The sequence below is a fragment of the Triticum aestivum genome, chromosome 4D (assembly GCF_018294505.1).
Source record: "Triticum aestivum cultivar Chinese Spring chromosome 4D, IWGSC CS RefSeq v2.1, whole genome shotgun sequence".
Classification (NCBI taxonomy): Eukaryota; Viridiplantae; Streptophyta; class Magnoliopsida; order Poales; family Poaceae; genus Triticum; species Triticum aestivum.
This window is the reverse complement of record NC_057805.1, coordinates 385,055,189-385,074,806: the sequence shown is the minus strand read 5'-3', so window position 1 is coordinate 385,074,806 and position 19,618 is coordinate 385,055,189.

Here is a 19,618-nt window from a genome sequence, read left to right as displayed (position 1 = left end):
TGCTCTAATTGATTATGTGAATCAAGTATCGTGTGATAGTTATTTTGTTGAGTTTGCTCCTACTACTATTGATGAAAATAAATTTGCTTATGTGGAGAGTAATAAATTTTTCATGCATGTGGATCATGAAAAGAATGCTTTATGTGACAGCTATATTGTTGAATTCATTCATGATGCTACTGAAAATTATTATGAGAGGGGAACATATGCTTTTACATATCTCACTAATATCAAGTTTCCTCTCTATGTGTTGAAAGTTTTGAAGTCATGCTTGTTTTGCCCTCCTATGCTAGTTGATTCTTGCTCCCATAAATTGTTTGCTCACAAAATCCCTATGCATAGGAAGTGGGTTAGACTTAAATGTGCTTGCCATGTGATTCATGATGCTCGAGACAACTCAATACTTATATCTACTAATTTTGCATATCCACATGATTAAGCTACTGTAGTAATCATGTTTTATATCTTTTGTTTCAATAAAGTGCCAAGTAAAGCCTTTGGGATAGTGTGGATGATAGTTGACTTGATTCTGTGCAAAAACAGAAACTTTTGCGTCCAGTCCAAAAAATTCTGTAAACTACTAGAACGTGATAAAATTCTGAATTTTTTACACATGATTTATATACAAATTGTCTATGTTGTCCTAATGTTTTAGAATTTTCAGAGTTACATAAGTATGGTCATTGTTCAGATCATTACAAACAGTTCTGTTTTTGACAGATTCTGTTTTCAATGCATAGTTTGCTTGTTTTTAGTGTTTCCATAGCTTATATTAAGTGATATAAATTGTGGAAATGATAATGCATAGTAGGCATTGTGTGAGAACAATTATGAATCTTGTCTTTGACAGTATCCAAGTGAATGACTTGCTCTTTATCATACTAACGCATCTCACGAAGTTCCGTTAAGTTTTGTGTGATTGAAGTTTTCAAGTTTTGGGTGATATATCGATGTGAGGAGCATAAAGAGTCGCAAGACCCTATGCTTGGGGATGCCCAAGGCACCCAAGGTAATATTCAAGGAATACCCAAGCAACTAAGCTTGGCGATGCCCCGGATGGCATCCCCTCTTTCGTCTCCAACATTATCGGTAACCTTAGTTGGAGCTATATTTTTCTTCGTCACCTGATATGTGTTTTGCTTGGAGCGTCATTTTCTTTTGTTGAGATTTTCTTTCTGCTATTTAGAATAATGTTTTGTGTCTTTTATTTTAATAAAAATGTCAAGTATAGCCTTTACCATGCTTATTTTGCAAGTCTATATGTTGTTGTTTGAAAACACAAAGTTTTCCAATATTGTCTGAATTTCTCAGAAAATTCAGAACGCGATAAAATCTTGAAAGTTTTACAGAGTAAGGTACAACAAATTTTCTACAGTGTTGTAAATTTTCAGAATTTTTGGAGTTAAAGAAGTATGAATCCCCTTGCACCCATTATAGATTGTTCTGTTTAGACAGATTGCTGTTATGTTTGCATTGTTTGCATATGTTTGCTTGTTTAATGATTCTATTTGAGGATAGGAGTGTTAAATATGCAGAGGCATTTAGTATGCAATGTTAAATAATAATTTTAGTGATTTGCTACAGTAGAGAATGATAAGGTTATTGCATTGATTTATAATAACTTATCTCACGAGTTCTTGTTGAGTTACGTGTGGATGAAGTTTTTCAGATTTAGGGAAACCGTGATATAAAAGGAATTAAGGAGACACAAAATCTCAAGCTTGGGGATGCCCAAGGCATCCCAAGATAATATTCCAAGAAGTCTCAAGCATCTATGATTGGGGATCCCCCGGTAGACATCCCACGTTTCTTCATCAACAATGATCGGTCAGTTTTGGTTGAGCCTAAGTTTTTTGCTTCTTCACATGATATGTGCTATCCTTGGAATGTCATTTTATTTTGTTTTGCTTGCTGTTTGAATAAAATACTTAATATATAATTATTTTATGAGAGTGAGTCTTCACATAGCTACTTAATTATTTGACTACTGATTGATCTTCACTTATATCTTTTTGGAGTAGTTTGTCATTTACTCTCACTTACATCCTATGAGTAAATGGATGCATGAATTGAATATCATAAATCTGAAATTATATATGTTTCATATGCTTATCCCATGGGGAGTAATGACTTCACATATAAGAAGTATAAGTGGTAAAATTTATTGAAAGTTAGCAAACACAGCATTGGTCACTTGAACAATTCTTGAAAGAATATTGAAGGAAGAGAGATTTCACATATAAATATACTATCTTGGACATCTTATATGATTCTGAGCCCCATTAATTATTTTCGAACTTGAGCAAATTAGTTGAAGTTGGACAAGGAAGAAAACGTAATGAGTTATGTTTGGGTATATTTGTATAGAAGTTATATTGTTATGGATCCTCCAACATGTGGTGCTTGCTTAGGATCTTTTACTAGCCAAAAAATCATACTGAGTAGAGATACTACTTGTGCATCTAAAAACCCTTAAACCCAGTTTCTTGCCATAAGTGTCCACCATATCCACCTATGGATTGAATTAGATCCTTCAAGTAAGTTGTCATCGGTGCAAAAAGCAATAAAAATTGCTCCTAAATATGTATGATCTTTTATTATAAGAGAAAATAAGCGTTGTACAAACTTGTGATGGTAAATAAATAAAAGCGATGGACTACATAATAAAGGTTGCTATCACAAAGGGCAATATAACGTGACGTTCCTTTGCATTAAGGGCTTGCACATCCAAAAATGAAAAGCGCATGAAAACCTCTGCTTCCCTCTGCAAAGGGCCTATCTTTTACTTTTATGTATTTACTTTTATGCAAGAGTCAATAGTATTCCTTCCCATTTCAACCTCAATTCTTCTCTAGTTGACAAGTATCATGTGGTGGGGAAAGATCCAATAATATATGGTCATTCAAATATATTTGATAATGAATTATTATTGTTGACAATTATCTATATGATAAATAAGTTGGGAGGCAAAACATTAAGCCCCTATATTTCTCTGTGTTTGATGGATGCTATTTGTTCTAAAAATATGCTTTGAGTGTTAGCAATCATGGAAGACTATATGGTAGTTGAGTATGCGGAATTTGCTAAATCAAAGCTCTTACATAGACCCTTCCTGAAAATAAGATGAATTGCAATTGTTTGATGAATAAGAACATAGTGTGTTAGTTTTCAAGAAAGTTTGTGGTGTATACTTTAACATGTGAATAGCTTGCGACTTGATCATGAGAAGTTTTATGAGATGAGCTACTGTTTATGATATATAATGATGCTAGAAAAAGTGTTTGCAACTATCATTGATCAAACTTATGCACTATGCTAGCATTCACACTTCATAAATTATTTCTTTTATTATTACCTACTCGAGGGCAAGCAGGAATTAAGCTTGGGGATGCTGATACGTCTCCAATGTATCTATAATATATGAAGTATTCATGCCATGTTTACAACAATTTTATATGGTTTTGGTATGATTTGATTAGAACTAACCCGGACTGACGCTGTTTTTAGCAGAACTACCGTGGTGTCGTTTTTTGTGCAGAAATAAAAGTTCTCGAAATTAGCTGAAAATTCAGTGGACCAAAATAGACCCCTGATGCTTCGAGGAAGGACCAGAAGCCTCACGAGGAAGCCACAAGCTCGCTAGGCATGCCCTACCCCCTAGGGCACTTGGGGCGAGCTTGTCGCTGCCTCGTGGCCCCCCTTGATGTGAGACCGACGCCAAAAATTCCTATAAATACCCAAACCCTCAGAAAGAACCCTAGATGAGAAGTTCCACTACCGCAAGCCTCTGTATCCATGAAAAATCAATCAGCACCCCGTTCCGGCACCCTGTCGGAGGGGGAAATCATCAATGGAGGCCATCTTCATCATCCCGGCGTCCACCGTGATGAGGAGGGAGTAGTTCACCCTCAGGGCTGAGGGTATGTACCAGTAGCTATGTGTTTGATCTATCTCTTTCTCTCGTGTTCTTGATTGGGCACGATCTTGATGTACCACGAGCTTTGTTATTATATTTGGATCTTATGGTGTTCTTCCCTCTCTACCTTCTTGTGAGTGAAGGGATTGAGCAGAGCGGGAGTAATAGACATCGCACACGGTCCACACATACTAATCGTGTGCTATCAAACAGAAAAACCTTCCAGGCGGTAGATATTTTCAATATTGCCAGGTAGTAGATATTTTTGAGAGCGGGAGGGAAGCCTCGTGGAGCCCAATCTACTGTGCTGATGTGAGTGACATCGGCACGGGCATGGCACACAGGTAGTCTAAGCGAATCATGTCTGTTGGGTCCCCAATCATAGACGGTTGTTGCATTAAACTCGTCTGTTGTTTATAAATTTGGCCAAAAAATAACGTGGGAAAGGGTCGGAACACGAACACACTTGCATGTGGACAAAATATATCTATGGAAACGGTGGTTTGATGTTCAAATAACCAATGCACAACTTTGACACAAAGCGCACGGTATTGCTAGTCGGCCACCCCCTACGAACCCCACTTCGTGTCGGCGGTAAGGGAATCCTACCTATGAACGCATGCCCCCAAATAGCTAGGTATGAAATCTCACCCTACCATAACACAAAACCTATATGAGTCCACCATGGTCAGACCGCCCCCCCCCCCTTCGCTTCCAAACAAAGGTGGACCGTGTGCCGGCCCACAAATGTGTGCTTGTGGCGCGAGACGGGTGAGGCCACATACGAAACACCTACGGTTGGCCCTAGCTACTATATGTATGAAAAGGGTGTGGTGTGATATTTAAATACCCAATTCACAATTTTGATGTGGCACATATGCCTCGCAAATTAACCGGACTTCCCCGACCCAACGGAGGTCGCAGGAAGTGTGAAGTAGTCCCCCCCCCCCACACACACACACATTGAGTCGGAGGGTGAAAGTGCAACTATCCCTGGGTGGTTTTGGTAATTATTAACAACATATAGCTCATTGAGCTAATGCTATTTCAAGATAAATATTTCAGGAAAGCTCAATGTATGCATAGCATGGATTAGGAATGTGTACCCCTCAAAATGCTAAGGACAAAAGATTGGCTCAAGCTCTAAAGCTCAAGACTCTACATTTTACTTTAGTGGTCCAAGGTCACATTGAGTCCATAGGAAAAGCCAATACTATTAAAAGGGGATGAGGTTTTGCTTAATGGCTTGCTTGCTCAAAATGCTTAGTGATATGCTCCAGTACCCTCAACCACTTTCTCATATCCACATATGTCCCAAACCAAAAGTCAAACTTGGCCCCACCGAAACTTCCTATCCGGCGCCACCGAGTTCAGTTGACATAGCCACTACTACAAAACCCTAGTCACTTCGGTCTTACCGATAGGGATCTCGATCTCACCGAGATGGGATTGCAAACTCTCTGTTTCCCTTCATAACGTTTCGGTCCAACCGAGATGAGCGATCGGTCCCACCAAGTTCGCAATGCAAACTCTTTGTTTCCCTTTCGTAACATTTCAGTCTCATCGAGATGAGTGAATCGGTCCCATCGAGTTTTCCTGACCAACTCTCTATTAGCTTGTTACCAAAATTGGTCTCACCGAGTTTGTGTAATCGGTCTCACCGAGATTACGTTATGCCCTAACCCTAATGAAATCGGTCTCACAGAGTTGACATGTCAGTCTCACCGAAAAGCCTAATGTTCACATTTTGAACTAAATCGGTCTAACCGAGTTTCATTATTCGGTCCCACCGAGTTTGGTGATTTGTGTGTAACGGTTAGATTTTGTGTGGAGGCTATATATACCCCTCCACCCACTCTTCACTCGTGGAGAGAGCCATCAGAACATGCCTACACTTCCATCATACATTTTCTGAGAGGGAACCACCTACTCATGTGTTGAGGTCAAGATATTCCATTCCAACCATATGAATCTTCATCTCTAGCCTTCTCCAAGTGGCTTTCCACTCAAATCATCTTTCCACCAAATCCAAATATGTGAGAGAGAGTTGAGTGTTGGGGAGACTATCATTTGAAGTACAAGAGCAAGGAGTTCATCATCAACACACCATCTATTACCTTTTGGAGAGTGGTGTCTCCTAGATTGGTTAGGTGTCACTTGGGAGCCTCCGTCAAGATTGTGGAATTAAACCAAGGAGTTTGTACGGGCAAGGAGATTGCCTACTTCGTGAAGATCTACCCTAGTGAGGCAAGTCCTTCGTGGGCGATGGCCATGGTGGGATAGACAAGGTTGCTTCTTCGTGGACCCTTCGTGGGTGGAGCCCTCCGTGGACTCGCGCAACCGTTACCTTTCGTGGGTTGAAGTCTCCATCAACGTGGATGTACGATAGCACCACCTATCGGAACCACGCCAAAAATCTCCGTGTCTACATTGCGTTTGCTCCCTCCAAACTCCTCCCTTTACCTTCATGTGCAATGTTTTACATTCCGCTGCTATACTCTAAGACTTGCATGTGTAGGTTGTTTACTTGACTTGTGGTAAGATGCTAAAATCTACCAAGACATAAAATTGGGAAAAGGCTAGATTTTTATTTGGTCAAGTAGTCTAATCACCCCCCCTCTAGACATAGTTTTGATCCTACAAGTGGTATAAGAGCTTTGGTCTCCATTTGCCTTTATTTCCATAGCTTTTGGTGATCATAGCCTTGGTTTCACAACCTAGGAGAGTATGGCGTCTAGCGAGGGAAATTACCACCGTAGAGGTCACTTTGATGGTACTAATTTTGCTAGTTGGAAGCATAAGATGAAAATGCATATTCTTGGACATAACCCCGCCGTTTGGGCTATTGTGTGTATTGGCTTGCAAGGTGAATTATTTGATGGGAGAGAACCGAACCGTGAAGCTACCGCGGAAGAGTTGAAGATGCTGCAATACAATGCTCAAGCTTGTGATATTCTCTTCAACGGATTGTGCCCTGAAGAATTCAACAAAATCAACCGTCTTGAGAATGCAAAGGAAATTTGGGACACTTTGATTGATATGCACAAAGGTACCGACTCCGTCAAGGAATCCAAATTGGATGTGCTTCAAAGTCAACTTGACAAGTTCAAAATGAAGGATGGTGAAGGTGTCGCTGAAATGTACTCTAGGCTTGCTCTCGTCACAAATGAGATTGCCGGCTTAGGAAGTGAAGAGATGACCGATAGATTCATCATCAAGAAGATCCTAAGAGCCTTGGATGGAAAATATGATACCGTGTGCACATTGATCCAAATGATGCCCAATTACAAAGATCTCAAGCCAACGGAAGTCATTGGAAGAATTGTTGCTCATGAGATGTCACTTAAGGATAAGGAAGAGCTTCACAACAAGTCAAGTGGTGCTTACAAAGCCTCATGTGATGCTCCCACATCATCAAGTGAGAAACAAACCTTCAATGAAGAATTGAGCCTAATGGTGAAGAATTTCAAAAAGTTCTACAAGAGTAGAAGCAAGGAAAGAAGTTCCAAGTCAAGGTCCTACAATGACAAAAGACCTTCAAGTCGTGAACGAAATTGCTACAATTGTGGAAGACCCGGACACTACTCCAATGAGTGTACGGCTCCCTACAAAAGAAGAGAAGATTCTCCTAAAAGAAGAAGTAGAAGAGAAGAATCACCACCAAGAGAGAGAAGGAGTAGAGATGATCGTTACGAATGTAGAACCTCTCGGAGAAGCAAGGATTCGGAAAGGAAGGACAAATCATCAAGGAGCTACACAAAGAGAAGACATCAAGCTCATGTTGGTGAATGGGTATCCAGCTCCGACTCCGACCATCACTCCGAAAGAAGTTATCACTCCGACTCTGAATATACTCAAGATGAAGGTGTTGCCGGTCTAGCACTTGTGTCAACCAACTCCTACAACATATTTGAATCACCAAATGAAGGAATTGGAAGATGCTTCATGGCTAAAGGCCCAAAGGTATCACACCCCGAGTATGTTGATTTCAATAGTGACGAAGATGATTTGCTAGGAGATGATGATTTACTTGTTGATAACTCTGGTTATGAAAACTATGATGAAAGTGCTATTAATCATGCTAATCAAGATAAAATGAATGATGATGATAAGAAGAAGATTGAGCATCTAACTAAAGAACTAAACACTCTTAATTTAGCTCATGAAACTACCTTGGAAGATCATCGAGAACTTTTAAAGACTCATGAGAAGCTACGCTTTGAAAAGCTCAACCTTGAGCAAGAGCATGAGTTCTTAAAAGCAATCAATGATGATCTTCGCAAGAAAAGTTCTTCTTACATTGCCAAGCGTTTACTCTTGTCTACTTACATGCCTCAAGTAAGATCTAGCAACAAGAGTAAGAAAGATTCTTCACCTAGTAGTAACAATAATCATGTTAAATCCAATGTTGTTGCTTCTAGTAGTTCTCTTGATTCCACTAATGATTCTCTTAGCCAAGTCACACTTGAGCAAGAAAATAGCTTATTGGAGGGAATTATAGAGAGAGGTGTTTACAAGAGCCTTTCCAGAAGTAAGCAATTTGAGGAAATTCTACGCAAGCAAGGAATACAACGGAAGAATCAAGGTGTTGGTTTTGAACGAAAGTTCAATGCCAATGAACTTGAGTGGGAAGAAGATCAATACCCCAAGACGAAGTTTGTTCCTCAACAATAGAAGTATGATCGTACTTCTTTCCAAGGAACACAAGCTCAAGATGATCTTCCACCACAAGACCACAAGCAAAAAGGCAAGGACAAGCTTCAAGAGGAGATTGATGCATTTGAAGAAGCTCCCAAGGCCTTGGTCAAGTGGGTTCCCAAGACTACATTAAGTTCTATTTCATCAAGTACGACTGCAACTCCAAGGATTCCCATCAAGATGGTGTGGATCCCGAAGAACAAGGACTAGAGAGTTCTTGAGGGTGACTCCGCCAACATACATCACTCATATCTTTTGGCAAGGACGTGTGCAAACAACTTCCATATCTTGCACAAGTTCAAGGAGTCACAAACCCTCTTGTTGGTAAGACAAGGGACAAGGTAACCTAATGCTTTCATGGACATCATCTATGTGTACATCACTCTATGTCTATGGATATCCTTGTTTGTTCCTTGTGGGACTAACCCGTGTAGGTATTGAAAGTGCAACTCACTCCAATGGATTGCTCCAAACGATCTACATCAACATTGAGCATCCACATCTTCAACACCTACATGAAGTCATCATCGACAAAACCCAAGGTTAGTTCATCCCTCTTAGGGGGGATATCACATATAGGGGGAGCTTTACTCTAATCAATTGAGCTAAAGCAACTCTAATGATGTGAACACAACAATGCTTTATGTAAAAGTGGTAACCCCACTTGTGCTTAAACGATGAGTATGACCTATGATCAAATGTTCTCATTTGACTCCTAAGTCAATATACTCATATATAGATGACCTAGTCATCGCCAATTGCTTGATAGATGCTAGAGTGCTTGTGCATGCTTTGTCACGTATTTCATTTGCCATTTTATTGTGTGAGCATGTTGGATGCATATTTTACTCATTCGAGGACATCCATTTGTTGCTTTGAATGTTTGGCTTTTTCTCTTTTGCCAAATGGATGGACAAGAATGCCTAAGAACTCCCTCTAGCTATCTAAGCTTTTCTCGTCTCAAACTCTATTCCTGCTACATCACAAAGTTTGATCAAGTCAGATTCAAACCACTCTGTCTGAGGAGCACCCGGAGTCCCCGATTCATCATAGACTTAAACTTCCAACCTCTTTGTGCATTTCGGTATGACCGAGTCATCCACTTTGGTCACACCGAGTTCACTAAGTTGATCTAGGTTTTCAATCTCGGTGCAACCGATTTGAACCTTTTGGTCACACCGAGTTGCAGTAACCGCTTGCGATTCTGCATCTCAGTGCCACCGAGTTGTTCCACTCGGTCACACCGAAAGGGTCGGGATATATAAACCCACGGGTGAGATTTTGGAAATTTCTTCAAACTCCTCAGCCCGTGCGTGTGTCCTGCTCTGCCTCTTCGGGTCTCCGGATCATCTCCTTGTCACCAGTGACCTCCCGCCGCTGGTTTCCATCGCCGTCAACAGAAATCTACTCCGCCGTTCCCGCAGTAGCGAACCTCCGCAGAACTAGGGTATGGGTTCGACTCTATGTGCTAATTCCTTAACTCTGATTCATAGCACATTGCTTTGCCATGATCTTTACCACGTATGCAAACATTCTATCCACAGAAAACATCCTTTAGGTTAGATTTGATTTGAAAATTTAGGGTTAGGTCTCCGCCGAACTCATCTCGGACTGACCGAGTTGGAGAAATCGGTTTCACCGATTTGGCTTAGGCCATAGCACATGCATTTTCGGCCTGACCGAAAACTGCACATCGGCGTGACCGAGTTCGATTCTCTATGAAACCTTAGCAGTATTGGTGCCACCAAACTGTGACTCGGTCTGACCGAGTTCACTAGTTTAGGCTCCAAAAATTGCTTCGGTATCACCGAGTTTATCAAATCGGTAGCTCCGAAATGCTTTCTGTGGAGAACTAAAACTAAGTTTTTGAGTCATCTGTTTTGCAAAACCTCTGCACTTTGTGATGCTCATCCACTCTACCTCATCTACATGTATTCACAGGGTCTGCTGTCAGTGAGATTGCCAAGATGTCTGACCAGAGTGACAGTTAGAACAGATCTGAGGAACAAGTACAATTGAGTGAGGGTTCAGATCCCTCAAGTAGCTATGATGAGGGCAGCAGGAGCACACCTAGTAACTTGCCCAAGGCATCCACTAGAGTAAGGAAGAAGAGAACCTCGGACTCTGAGGATGAGGATTATGTGGCTGTTGAGGATGAAGCCACCTCAAGGAAGAAAGTCTTGAAGAAAGAGTATGGCACAACTGCTGCAACAAAGCCAGGCTTGAACAAGAAGGCACCTGCCAGAAGAATCCTAATGTCAAAGCCAAGGAAGGTTGCAACAGGAGAGACAATGAAATTCACCATAGAATCTGATGATGGTGAAGCAGCAGGAGATGACAAGAAAAAGATGAGGGAAAGAACCACAGCTGCAAAAGTTCTTGGAAAATCAACTATCGTAAGAGAGTCAGAAGAGGAAGAGGAAGAGGATGCTGCACCAGCACCCAAAGCTCAGAAGCTTATGGGAGATGCTATCAATCAGGGGCTGCTCCATCAAAGCCCAAGACTGCTCCCAAAGCTCAAGCTCAGAAGCCCCCAAAGCCCAAGAGGAACACCAGGAGCATTCCTGCAGAAGAGAAGAACAAGGCCCCAGTGCCTCAAGCTGAAGAAGAGGATGATGAGTCTCTTGTTTTGAAAAAGCTGAAATTCAAGATTCCAGACCACAATGATGCTCATCCAGTGGCTGAGGACATGCACATCAGAAAGGATGCTGAACTGAGATTGTGGAGACAGTCTGATCCTTATGTTGTAAGGAGGAGGACTGCAGTTGACTAAAGGTTTCATACAAAAGAACAGCAAGACTTCTATGAGACAATTTTGCTTGACAAGAAGCCAAATGTATGTGACATGAGATGGGTTGATTGGGAATACATCAAGGAGAAAGAAGACCACTTCCCAGGAGTATATAACAGCTTCAAGGCATGTGGAGTTGACAAATTTGTTGGGAAGAAGCTCACAAAATGGAATGATGAGCTGATCATGCAGTTTTACTCCACTGCTCACTTTTACCCAGATGGGAAGATCATATGGATGTCTGAAGGTACAAGGTACCAATCTACTGTTGAAGAATGGGCTGAATTGATCAATGCTCCAGAAGAACATGAGGATGACTTAGATGTGTATGCAAAGAAGAAGAAAGACCACAACTTCATGGCAAACATGTACAAAGAGGTCCCTGATAAAGCTTTGGAGACACACAAGCTTGGATCTGTACATTATTTGTTGTCTGGTCTGCCTACCATCAACACCATCCTAAGGCACACTTTGCTACCCAAGTCAGGAGATCACAAGATGATCAGAGGACATTCTATCAACCTGCTACAACTTTTTGATGTCCCTCAGCAGTTCAAGGTCATGAGTCTGATTGTAGAGACAATCAAGAGGACAGCTGCTGACCAGAAGAGAAGTTGTGGATATGCTCCACATATTCAAGAGCTCATCAATGCTAAGATGGGCACAGGAACATACTTGTTGGACAAGGAGCATCTACCTCTATATCCTGAATTTGAAGACAACAAAGTTGTGATGAATGAGGATAAACCTTCATCAGCTCAAGCACAAGAGAAGAGAGCTAAAGCTAAGGCAGAGAAAGCTGCCAAGATGCCAAGTGTTGAGGAAGCATCTCAAGTTTTCCTGAAGAGCAAGCAAGATCAGCTGGCATATCTAATCCAATCTACTTTGAGGATTGAGAAGGGCTTGGCCACCCTGGCTCAAAAACACGAGAGTCTAGAGAGGATCATAGAGACAAAAATTTATGATCTTGATCTGAAGGTAACTGAGATCCAAACAACAGTTGAGCAGCTCCAGGAGGAAGCAGAAGAGAGGAAAGGGAAAGCAACTACTGATGCTTTTCAGCGAGTGCCTAGAGGTCAGAGGTCTGCTGCAGTGCCAGTACCAGATACTAAGTCTACAGCGTCAACACTAGCAGCTACAGCTTCAGTGCCACCTCCAACAGCCACTCCACCAGCTCCAACTACATCAACGGATGCCTTTGTCCTTAGAGTTCTCTCTACACCACCTCCCGAAGACCAAGCCTGAGAGACGCATAGCACTATGCATTTTCCAACTTTTTGGTAACTTGTTGCCAAAGGGGGAGAAATGCATAGATCATAGGCTTCGAGAGAGAGTGTTTTGCCTTTTATCTCTCTTGCTTTTGGTTGAACTTTTTGTGTGCTTGGTTGATACTCTATGTCTGCGTGAGATACTTGTTTGATCATGTGTTTGATCATATGCTACTTTAATGCTTGCTTGGATGATATTATCTCTTATATCTCTTATATGATCAGTCACTTTGCTTGGTGATGAGTGCATGCTTTTAATTTTCTATCATTTTGAGCGCTCCACCAAGATGTATGTGACATGAAAGAGTGACCCATGATCCTAATCGATTGTGCATTTGCATTCAAACGCAAATCTTAAATAATGCACAAATTTAGGGGGAGCTCTTGCTTATCACATACTTCTCAAAGCGACGATGTATTTCAATCTTATTATCATTTGTCGAAGCTTTGATCTATATGTTGTCATCAATTACCAAAAAGGGGGAGATTGAAAGTGCAACTATCCCTGGGTGGTTTTGGTAATTACTAACAACATATAGCTCATTGAGCTAATACTATTTCAAGATAAATATTTCAGGAAAGCTCATTGATTGGCATGGCATGGATTAGGAATGTGGACCCCTTAAAATGCTAAGGACAAAAGATTGGCTCAAGCTCTAAAGCTCAAGACTCTACATTTTACTTTTAGTGATCCAATATCACATTGAGTCCATAGGAAAAGCCAATACTATTAAAAGGGGATGAGGTGTTGCTTAATGGCTTGCTTGCTAAAAAATGCTTAGTGATATGCTCCAGAACCCTCAACCAGTTTCTCATATCCACATATGTCCCAAACCAAAACTCAAACTCGGCCCCACCGAAACTTTCTATCCGGCGCCACCGAGTTCAGTTGACATAGCCACGCCCACAAAACCCGAGTCACTTCGGTCTTACCGATAGGGATCTCGATCTCACCGAGATGGGATTGCAAACTCTCTGTTACCCTTCGTAATGTTTCGGTCCAACCGATCGGTCCCACCGAGTTCGCAATGCAAACTCTCTGTTTCCCTTTCGTAACGTTTTGGTCTCACCGAGATGAGCTAATCGGTCCCACCGAGTTTGCCTGACCAACTCTCTGTTAGCTTGTTACCAAAATTGGTCTCACCGAGTTTGTGTAATCGGTCTCACCGAGATTACGTTATGCCCTAACCCTAATGAACTCGGTCTCACCAAGTTGACATGTCGGTCCCACCGAAAAGCCTAATGTTCACATTTTGAACTAAATCGGTCTGACCGAGTTTCATTATTCGGTCCCACCGGGTTTGGTGATTTGTGTGTAACGATTAGATTTTGTGTGGAGGCTATATATACCCCTCCACCCACTCTTCACTCATGGAGAGAGCCATCAGAACATGCCTACACTTCCATCATACATTTTCTGAGAGGGAACCACCTACTCATGTGTTGAGGTCAAGATATTCCATTCCAACCATATGAATCTTGATCTCTAGCCTTCTCCAAGTTGCTTTCCACTCAAATCATCTTTCCACCAAATCCAAATATGTGAGAGAGAGTTGAGTGTTGGGGAGAATATCATTTGAAGTACAAGAGCAAGGAGTTCATCATCAACACACCATCTATTACCTTTTGGAGAGTGGTGTCTCCTAGATTGGTTAGGTGTCACTTGGGAGCCTCCGTCAAGATTGTGGAGTTAAACCAAGGAGTTTGTACGGGCAAGGAGATTGCCTACTTCGTGAAGATCTACCCTAGTGAGGCAAGTCCTTCGTGGGCGATGGCCATGGTGGGATAGACAAGGTTGCTTCTTCGTGGACCCTTCGTGGGTGGAGCCCTCTGTGGACTCGCGCAACCGTTACCCTTCGTGGGTTGAAGTCTCCATCAACGTGGATGTACGATAGCACCACCTATCGGAACCACGCCAAAAATCTCCGTGTCTACATTGCGTTTGCTCCCTCCAAACTCCTCCCTTTACCTTCATGTGCAATGTTTTACATTCCGCTGCTATACTCTTAGACTTGCATGTGTAGGTTGTTTACTTGACTTGTGCTAAGTTGCTAAAATCTGCCAAGACTTAAAATTGGGAAAAGGCTTGATTTTTATTTGGTCAAGTAGTCTAATCACCCCCCCTCTAGACATACTTTCGATCCTACGGTGGGAGAGGGCATCTCACCAAGACGTACTGTAACACGGACCAAGCAGAATCCAACTTGGTCGTCTAACCTCTCTCACTCGTTGTTGGTCAAAGTGATGGACGTCCACATGGCCCCGTAAAATGGGCTAGCTTGTCGATGCTAACCGTGCGAGGTTGTGCGTGCATACAAGACCAGTGTGTGCATGTGGCCCAAACACATGAATATGGAAGTGGTGTGTGGTTATTGAGTACCCAATGCGCAACTTTGTTGTGGCACCATGCTTTGGAACCGTAAAATCCCCACACTGAGGGAGGATTCACGACGCGTAGCATGCACTCAAACTTAATTAGGTCTGGAATCTCACCATGATCGACCTTTATATGGTAACACAAACCAAAGAAGAAGAATCCACCGTGGTCCTTTCTCATTGTTGGTCGAAATGATGGACGTCCATGCGGGCCCACTAATATATAGGCTTGCCGCCAATAACCAAGCGAGTGAGAGTGTCAAAAAAGACAAGCATTGCATGCATGTGTCCCGAATATATTTATGGATGTGCGTGATGCATGCATACGTGTTGAATACCCAATGCACAACATTGATGTGTGGTGCATGCATTGAAAATCGCACAGTCCCCACACCGAGCAAGAGGTTCCATGACATGTCGTGTGCTCGCCCGCCCTCGCCCCCCTCCCCACTTTGATCCAGCGGGATGGATTCATGTGTACACATGTGCTATTATGTAATCTCACATCATGACCTATACCGTGAGACAAACAAAAAAATTAATCCTCTCCTAAGTCAAATTAACCTCTCTTGCTGTCGGTGAAAGTGATGGACCAAGCGGGCCCACAGATGGAAGCATCGCTGATAACTGCATGAGTGAGTGCTAGAGGACAACCACCATTGTTTGCATGTGTGCCAAACATATGTATGGAGAGGTGTGTGGTTGTGATGTTTTGAATACCCAATGCACAACTTTGATGTGGCATCTACCTCGAAATCCATAAAGTCCCACACGGAGAGACGTTCATGACGCCTAGTATATGCTGGTCCCATCCCCCTTTCGAGCGTACTGTATACTCCTACCGTAATGCAGCCCTAAAAGAATTAATCCTCCTTGTTCATCAAACTAACCTCTCTCTCGTTGGGTCAAAATGATGGACGACGACCTCGCGGGCCCACGGGAGCGAAGCGTATGTCGCACGCGAGTGAGCGTCCTATATTTGGTCAAATGCCTCTCGTAGTCATTGGAAACTGATAACCTTCGCGGGGTAACAAATGGGCAAATCGCAGATAACCACACAAGGGAGTGTCCGAGGACCACCAATGCATGCATGTAGCCCAGACATGTATGTATGAAAGGGTTGTGTAATGTTTTAAATAACCAATTCATGACTTTGATGTGGAATATATGACTCACAAAACAATCAATCCCACACGGAGGCTCACGACTCATAGTGTACTACCGGACCCCCCCCCCCCCACACACACATACACATCCCGCACCACCACCGCCACTTGAGGCATGTCAAACTTTTTCTGCAGTGAACAAGTAACCAAAGGAATGTCGTGTTAACATTTGAAAAAAAATCCAGAGATCATTCGATCGTTTTTATACACTGATTGATTTCATAGGGATATAATGTGCAAAAATCAAATTTGAGCTACATGTGCACCAAAATGGATTGGAAAATCATATGTGTGTTTGTGCGTGCATGTTTCCACGTGCAAGAAATATAAAAACATTGAGAATCTTGATTCTTAAAATTCAGTAAATAATCCAAAACTTAGTTGAAATTCATGAAACCTATCAAGGTGTCATATGGACACCAGTAGACTGTGATATTGTATTTTTTCGTCAAATTTGAGACAAGTTTTGATATAATCTTCTTACAAACGGGAAATTATTAATAATTGGCAACCAATATCGCAAACGGGTTATTTATTCGAACCGTGGGTGTTAGTCCAACAATGTATGCATGCCATGCTTCGTTTAAGCAATAAAGCGGCAGAATTAATCATCAAAAAAGAAAAACAATACATGTGCATCCACGCGCCCAGTGTGCCATGCGAGCAGGCATGAGTTGACGGTACGCATGCGAGCAGTCTCCCGCGCAGGCAGACCGAGAGGTGTGCGTGCAAGTATGTGAATTGACGGGAGGCGTTTTCACTGCGCTGTGTCACCGAGAGGCGTGCGAGTAGTTGTGTGAAATGATGGTAGGCATGCCAGAAGTGCACTGCGCAAGCTCACCGGGAGGCAAGCCAGCCTTTGACCGCCGCCTGCATCGCTCCCACTACTCCATATTAATGGCACGCCCGAGACGCTAGTCATAATAGGCGGCTGCACCCCTCGTCCACACTGGTCACCGTCGTCTGGAGTGTGTGAGGATGTCGCCGAAGTGCACCATCGGAGGGAGTGGCGACGCCGGGGCTGGTGCAGCACCCGCGCAACACGTGGAGATGGGCACAGAGGTTGCCGTCGCCGTCGACGAGGTCTCGCGCAGGCAGCAACACGACTTTGACTTCGTCGGCGCCATCGTGCCTCCCTAGCCGGAGCCGGAGGTCCACAGCAACTCCGGCAACGACTCCGACTCCGATGGAAAACCAATTAGTCATCTATACCCACCCCCTCTCATTTTTTTGAATACAAATCATATGGTTATGTGCTCTCGGTCCATGGAATCAGAGTAATATCCTTTAGATGCGTGTAGTGTATTGATTGTTTGAATTGTATCCGTATAGGGTTAGTGATTAATTGTTTGTTCTGTACAAATGATATTTTCTAATAATCGACGAGGGTTAGCGTGCGTGCTAATAATTCATAGCCAGATCTTGAGAATTTATTTTTAATTTCCTACATATATGTTTTTGCCTTTTTTCTACCAGATCTTGATAATTGATTTTGAATGCCCTACATGTATGTTTCTGCCATTTTTTCAAATTGCTATGTAAACAGATGAGGCTCCGGCCAGCGGCGCTGCCGGTTGTAGATCCTGCACCCAGTAGCGCGGGCAGAAGCGGCCACGCCCCCTGGATTTGAGGAACCCATAGAATCTCAGGCGGACCGCATCAATGATCAATCGGACACCATCCTTGGGAAGATCATCTCCCTTCTCCCCAGCAAGGATGGCTGCCGCACACAAGTCCTCGCATCTCGGTGGCGCACTCAGTGGCGCGCCTCGCCTCTTAATTTCGACTGTCGTCAGCTATCTGTCGATGATGATTCTGAACTCCCCGGAGCCATCATCTCCTCCCATCAGGGCTCCGTTCCACGTATTTGCATCCCTGCGTGCTACCTGCTGGACATACCCTGCACGGTGGCCGCCTGGCTGACATCCCCTCAATTCAAAAAACAATAGCGGCTTGAGTTCTACCATGACTATGTACGTAACATACCACGAACCGATATATCTGTGCCCTCACCACTGATGTCCATATCATGGTTTTCCTCCTCTCTCCACACCGCCACCTTTGCCCGGTGCCATCTAGCAGACAATCTGGTACAAATGCTTCGACTCCCACTGCTAAAAAAACGTGTGCTTGTGGTGGTTGATCTGTCGGAGGCCGCACTGCACAATATCATCCACTCCAGCTGCCCTGCCCTGGAGCGATGGGAAATTGTTTTTTGGACAGGAGCTCATCATCAAAGATGCCCCTTCATTTCAAAGGTTGCTCCTTGATTCTTGTATAGCACCTTCGCAAATAAATGTGGTCACTGCGCCTAAACTGGAAACCTTGGGTGCAATTCGTGATCCGTTTACATGGTTCAAGATGGTGTTTGGCTCCACACTTATTCAGGTACTGTATATTATTCACATACACTTTTGTAATCTGCATTTTTTATTTGTGCGCATAAGTTAAGTATCATCTTGGAGTACACTTTTGGTACTAATATTATGTTATATGCTCAATGAAGAGCTTGTCCATCCTATTAGTGGTGGTGGATTTGGTCAAGACCTTATATATCAGTATGTGGTTTTTTGATCTGAACATGATTATTGGTTTGCTGCAATGCTTTTCATGTCAGGAGAATTTGTATATAAAGGTGATGATTTCACGCATATTGAAAGCCCATAAATAATGTACTATAATTAATCGTTCAGCTATCGCTCTTTCAACATACTCTTTTTTAGACATTAACTGTTTCAATCTTCATTTCTATGTAGGGACTAATACATGGAGAAAAAGGTATAACCAATCGATGGCTCAAGAAGCACCGGGATTTTCTCAGATCTGATGACATTCGTTTGACAAGAGTAACGCTGGAAGCATATGCATCCAACCATGCAAACAGTAGCTTTGTCACATTCTTCATGTTGAATGCGAGGGCACTTTTGTCCGTGAGGATTATGTTTCGTAACAAAAAAATTCTCATGGCTGCGAGTGTTTCACAACGTAAAAAGAAGTTTCAGGTGGACAAAAGGGCTTCTGAACGTGCCCGGCTTCTATGTACAACAACTTGCCCTCATGTACCAGTAGAATTTCTGGCCCATGATCTTGATTTTATGGATCAGACCGATCCATTTGATTGTGACTACCCAAAACTTTGCTGTAGTTAGATGTTATTGCCCTTTTTAAACTGGGTTTTGTCTAAACCTAATGAACAATTAATCCTCGTGCTTTTGTACCGTTTGTAAGCTGGAGTTAGAAATTGTTGCCATTTTCAACTCGGCTTTGACCCGTATTTTCTTTCATTCTGGTCCAATGGCTTGCCATTTCTTTAATTAAGATGGAAATATTATAAGCAAGCACAATTAGGTCCAACAAGAATCAGGGTCATTCACGCACCAAAATTGACAGTGTTGGGCTATTC